This window comes from Marmota monax, unplaced genomic scaffold (genome assembly GCF_021218885.2).
Source record: "Marmota monax isolate L192 unplaced genomic scaffold, Marmota_monax_Labrador192_F-V1.1 WCK01_AAM20220418_F8-fsc00050, whole genome shotgun sequence".
Classification (NCBI taxonomy): Eukaryota; Metazoa; Chordata; class Mammalia; order Rodentia; family Sciuridae; genus Marmota; species Marmota monax.
Genome location: NW_026694552.1, coordinates 11,700,811 through 11,707,589, shown reverse-complemented (window position 1 = coordinate 11,707,589; position 6,779 = coordinate 11,700,811). Strand labels below are relative to the sequence as shown.

At 33.6% G+C, this 6,779-nt stretch overlaps 1 pseudogene; it reads right to left on the bottom strand.

The window, feature by feature from the left end:
• Window positions 1-5,521: 5,521 nt before the first annotated feature.
• On the bottom strand, window positions 5,522-6,122 carry LOC124076740 (E3 ubiquitin-protein ligase RNF13-like; annotated as a pseudogene).
• Window positions 6,123-6,779: the final 657 nt, after the last annotated feature.

Genomic DNA, 6,779 nt, shown 5'->3' with positions numbered 1-6,779 from the left:
GAGTGAATCTTGTTCTAATGTTCTATCTCCTAATGTCTCTGAATAATGCCCAAACCACATATGTGTGGAGCATAACAAAGCAGCTCAACTAAGAACAAATATTTTATGTCATCTGCTTTGCAGGCAACAGTTTTCAGTTAGAACCCAACCAAATTAATTGGCTGCTAAAACAAAAGAAATAACAGTCATCACAGAAGAATACGTGAATACAGATTCTGCAGAACATAGTGTCTATAATATCCTGGAAACAATCCAAATAATAAGAGATAAGAAGAACTGGGAATAAATTAATTCTTTTCAAGAGAAAAAGACAATCAGCAGGCACAAACCCCAAGATCTACCATTGAAGGAATTAGTAAACAGATTTTGAAACAACTATTAAATCATTATTCTCAACAACATGAAAACACAAACTCAAATAATGGAAAGAGAAAAGAATCTCAGCAGACAAATAAAAAATTTTAAAAATATAAATACAAATTGAAAAAGTGAAAAAAATTAGTAGAGTAAAACAAACACATTATTGATGGACTTTAAAGTAGAATGGAGGTAACAAAACAAAGAAGGCCACATACTGCATGAGTCCAACTATGTGACATTTTAGAAAAAGCAAAACTATAGAGACAGTAAAAGATTAATAACTTCCAGGGGTTGGTGGTCAAGAGGGATGAATAGGCAGAACATATGATTTCCAGGTCAATGAAACTACTTCATATGATACTTTAAGGATGGACAGATGTCATTATACACTTGACGAAACCAATGAATGTTCAACACCAACAATGAAACCTAATGTAAACTATGGATAGTGATATTTCAGTGTGGGTCAACAATTTTAAGAAGTTTACCACTTTGGTGAAGGATGTTAAATGTATTGTTTACCACATAGTTTATTATTTTTATTTTCTGTGTATTATGATATTTTGACAATTTTTAAAACCTTTCTGGATGAGGAGAGATTGTCCTCTCTGGGCTTGACAGTTCTCAGAGATAGAAAAGGGTTCAGCCCGGAATATGCCTTGGTTAGGCAAACTAACCAATCCAGAGCCATATCTACTCTATCTGACCTGTATACCCCAGGAAGCAATACTCCTGTGCCTTACTCAACCCAGGGCCAGATGCCAGGCAACTGGGTACATAGGGCTTACCTTTGCAGTTTAGAATACATCCATTATTCAAACCAACCAATCCTAAGCTGTTTAAACTATGCTTCCTTGCCTTTCTCATAGCTATTCCAATAGAGGTCATGATCTAATCTCTCCTTGCTCCTGCCCCTTCAGCTACCTAACCAGTGATGGTACTTTCCCATGTGGCTCAATGTGACATACCATGCTTATTTTTTCTAGTTCTTATGAGTATTACAAACTTTGTTTTTTGAGTCTCTTCTGTGTCTCCTTTTGGGAGACCATAACACATTAAAAAAAGGCTCTGTAGACATGCAGGGGAGAGAGTATATAAGAACTCTGGATATGTTCCAGTCATTTTTTTCTGTAAACCTAAGACTACTCTTAAAAATAAAATTTATTTTTAATGACATTAACAGACCCTTAGAGATTTGATGATAATAGCAAATTGACTAAAATACATGTAATTGGGGTTCAAAAAGGAGAATATCAAAAGAATAAAGAGGAAAAACAAATTTGAACCAATGAACATTGAACAGTCTATTTCTAGGGACTTCAAAATCAAACAGTTGAAAGCGAAAATGAAGAAAATCATGAAAGCAGCATATTTATATTTACTGCATATTTATAATTTGAATCCTTAAAACAGAAAAATGGCATATTTCATACAGGGAGCCATGACTGAATGAATAGTTGGCTATGCGTCAGGAAATAAGGAACTCAGAAGAGAATGAGACATTTTTAAAGTGCTGAATGAAAAACTCAACCTTTCAACCATGTTTGCTTTTTCCAATGAAAATATCTTTCAAGAATGAAAGAAAATAAAGACTTTTTATAGAAAAGAAATAGAAGGGAACTTGTTGCTATTAGACCTACATCACAGGAATTTGTAATGGAATTTATCTAGGCAGAAGGAAGTTGATTCCAAGTCATTGGAAAGTTGGATCCGCACAAAGAAATGAAGAGCACTAGAAATGGAAAATATAAAATATAAAGTATTTTTCTTTTAGATTACTTTCTTACACAGATGACAGTTTAAGGAAAACTTTATAACATTTTTTAGGGTATATAATCGATGGTGATGTAATACATAAAATATAGCATATGAGACAGGAAGGGGGATTGGGAATATAGCTCAGTAATAGAGCACTTGACTTGAATGTGTGAGGCCCTAGGTTGCATCCTGTCTGTACCACCAAAAAAAAAAAAAAAAAAAAAAAAAAAAAAAAAAAAAAAAAAAAAATGGAAGCTGGTAAGCTGACCTTTATGATTGCAAAGTTTTCTGCATTTTATTTGAAGTTATGCAACATTGACTCTATGTGGATTGTAAAATGTTAACAGGTATTTTTAGTATGGTTTTAATAAACTATCTTGGCCCAAATTAGAGACAGGTCAGTTTCCTTTCTTAAGCAGCCAAATAAATCCACACCCTGAAACACCTTCTTTATCAGGCTCTTTGATTCTGAGTTGCTATCACCGACCTCAAGCAGGTTTAGGATTGGCTAGTTTGAATTATTTCAGCAGGTGCTGGAGCATAGGGGCTACCTCTGGTGGTTTGGTATTTGACCCTGGAGCATTTACTGAAGGTATATAGTGGTATATAGTTTGACCAGAAAAAAATAAAATTATCTCTGTTCATAGAAAACACGATCATCTACATATGAATCTTTGAAAACTATACATGACTTGGCTATATGCATTGAAAAGGAAATTGTGGGGTGGGGCTATAGCTCAGCAGAAGCGCAATTGCCCGGCATGTGTGAGGCACTGGGTTCAATTCTCAGCACCACATAAAAATGAATAAAATAAAGGTTGCCAACAACTAAAAAAATAAAAAATAAAAAAAAAACAGAAAAGAAAAGGAAATTGCGATAGTACTACTAGAACTTTTTAATTTAGTAAGGTCGTAAGATGCAAAGCCAGTGTATTCTCTATTAAAATTAACCATCTATATTGAAAGACACAGTGAAGAAAATGAAAAGTCAAGCAACAGACCAAAAGAAGATATTTGCAAACATATTTATTACAAAGTCTTGTAACTATAATATATAAAGAAAATGTTAAGAAGCGAAATAGGTATACAACTGTATAATTAAAATAAAATTTATTTTATAATTTATTTTATATATGTGATACCTCTGGAATAATGGGTTTAAAAATAAGGAAATGGAAACATAATAATAGTGAGTAGATAAAATTACATAAGAATTGATATAGCAGATAAACAAAGAAATATTGCATATTTATAATTTGAATCCTTAAAAAAGATAAGTAAAAAATAAAACATAAATGATATTCAGGACTATAATCAAAAAGGCTTTTTTATGGAAAAAATAAAAGGGCTGGTATGTAGCTTAGTAGTAGAAGCTTGCCTAGCATGTGTGAGGTCCAGGGTTTAATCCCCAGTATGGCAGGAGAAGAAGGAGTAGAAGAAGATACAAATCTAAATATCTAAGGGCCCTATTGTGATCCCTGAGTAGTGTATAAGGGAATAGCCTAATAAAACAATTATAGCTAATGTATAAGGATTGTATCCTCAGGTCTTCTAGGGATGGGGGAAACTCATCTTTTACAAAGGAAAGAAAATCAAGTGGCATCAGTCTTCACAGGCAGTGGCAGAGCAAGTCAACAGTGGAGTTTTATTAAAAATAAAACCTGGGCTGGGGTTGTGACTCAGTGGTGAAGCACTTGCCTGGCAGGTATAAGGCACTGTGTTTGATCCTCAGCACCACATTAAAAAAAAATAATAAATAAATAAATAAGATAAAGATATTGTGTCTATCTACAACTAAAAATAGTTTAAAAAATCAAAATAAAAAAATTCTCAAAGAAATAAATTGCAAGCAAAAGATTTTTCATCTAATCAAACAATCATTCAGTTTTCAAGGCTGTTGGGAGAAAATTGCTGTCACGTAAGATGATATCACACACATGAGCCCTTTCAGAATAATTTAGTAAAGACTAACTTTGTTTAATCAAGACATGACTGGGGATGCCCAGGCAAAAGAACTAAAGATGAGTGCTGAATATTTGCAATCATAGAATTAAGATTAAAAAGTGGGAATAAGTACACAAATTAGAAGGTAAATACTGTATGTTCAGATGAAGTAGAAATAGCACATGTAAAAATGGGAAGTGAAGAGAGGCATGTAAATAAACTTCACTGATGTTATATGAGTAGTAAATGCAATATATATGGTATTATTTTCTTAAAGTAGAAAACATGTTTTTTAGCCTTCAAACTCCTTTCATACAAGGCCATATAAAAACTTTTAGCATCATATGGTTTTATGTATTAGCTAAAAAATAAACTTTAAAAAATTCTTAGCACCTCATTTATACATGTCTATATTTTCTACAAACTTATAATGATGTTCAATATAATTTAACTTTTCACAATATGTTGCATCAATATATTGTTAGTTTTCTTGAAAATCAACACTTATTTTCAAATCCAATACTAGAATACTTTCCTCTGTAAATAGTTTAGCAGGTCTGATTAACATAAGATGCTGTTATTAAGAGGAATCTGCTCCAAATCTTAAGGTTGCTTAAGTTCGGTGTATCTGTGTTTTTTTCTTTTTGCTTTGATCACAACAACACAAAGCCCTTAATGACACAGAAGTTCAGTAAGTCAGATCCAGAGATGTTAAGTATTGAGTCAAATTAATACATTGCACTATAATGTTAAAAACCTTAAGAAACTTTTTGAAATCTGCATTGGCCACAGACCTTTCCCATCAGAATAAGGCTACTTAGGATCAGGAAGGAAAAAGACAGCTTTGAGTTTCCTTGTGGTGCTGATAAGAAGAAAAATGCTAAATTACCTTGTTTCCTGTCACTAATCATGACAATTTGGGGAAATACCACAACAAACAAACTCTATGGCCATTAAGAGTTGGTTTAGCTCATGACTTCCTGTGGAATCATAAGACATTTGCATACTGTCATCTTAAACTGTAATAAGAATTTCTAAAAACATTTTGTTCTATTTCATCCTAAAAGACCTGACTTGATGCTCAAGGTATAGCACTGGTCTGGTCTACTTATTAGTAGTAACTCCAAGAGATAAATACTAGATCAAAATGCCAGTTTCAGTAATCAGACATGAAAACTAAATAAATAAACAATTTGTAAGCCAAAAAACAAAAAACAAAGAAAAAAAAAACTACATAACTTTAAATAAACATAAAAGAAAATAAAACCCTCTGAAAGTCAAACAGTATTATGTAGTAATCCCATTCATTATTAAGCTGCAATTGGACTACAACACTATATTTGTTAATTCTAATTTTCTGTATTACTTATTATCTGTATTTTCATTGTGATCTTCCATAGCCTGAAGATTGTCAGGTTCTGATGTGAATGGGATTCTGACAAAGCTCATGCATGTGATATCATCTAAATGACTGGACACTGACAGAAGCTAAAGGTCCAAGTAAAGCAGTATGTTCTGACACCTTGTTTTCTTCTTGATTATTATCCATGTCACAGTCTGAATCACCTTGAGAAGGAACAACTTGTTGCTTGCAAAGTGGACAGGTTTTTTTTGTTGTTGTTTGTTTGTTTTAGTGAGCCAAGGGTCTGCACACTTGCAGTGATAAACATGGGAATGGGGAAGAATTCTGAGCTTATCTCCATCTTCATGTTTATCCTAACAAATGGCCTTTACATTATACTCATCTCCCTGCTTGAATTTATGTATAGGGCATTTCTTAAGTTGATCTTTACGAAGTCTATTTCTTCTAGTTCTGTCTGTCCTGTACAAATACTGTGATGGTAAAACTGATTGTCGAGAGAGATGCCCACTCTGATGAAGAATGGTAATATCCCAGAGGAAGTCTAAGTTCTGGAACTAAGATGATGTGGCCTCTTTTTCATATGTTAATTTATCTTTAAGGCAATTAGCTGATGATTCATTAATAAAGACAGAATGTCAATTGTCTTTAATATGACTGTCATTGGATTCTGTGCTAATGAGGTCATAAGAATCAACATTGTGAGTTATGTCTACTTTGTATCCTGCTATCTGTGTATTTAAAACTTTTACATTGAAATTGCAAAGTTTTCTAATTAATACTATGAAAGTATGAGATGAATTGTCTTTTCCTGGTGGAGGCACTACAGGTTTGTAAGTATTCTCTGGTTGTGAGTTAATCGAAAAACCCTTTAAACTTTCAGCTGGAAATCTATAACCGAATCTTGCTGGAAGATCACTAAATGTCTAAGATGCATTTTCAAAATTATACTAAATTGCTAAAGTGCCTGCTTCTATAGACAGTAGATTTAAGAATGCAAAGAGCTGAACAGTCAGGATAGGGTAGCTATCAGTCAGGATAGGTAGCATCCAGAGGGATGCTCATACTGTAGCTGACAGTATGAGCATCCCTCTGGAAAGAGCAACATCCAGTAGTAAAATCACCTGGAAGGGCTAAGGGTATTGCTCAGTGGAAGAGTGCTTGTGTAGCGTGTGTGAGGCTCTGGGTTCTATTCCCAGCACCAAAAATATAGTCACCTGGAAACGTGTCCCCTGAATTTCTGCAGAAGTCCTGTTTCTGACTTCATAACTGAATATCCTCACTGACTTCCACAGTCTATAAGTTGGAGAAGGGGCAACACCATTGAGGCAAAACCTATACAGTATTTTAAACTATC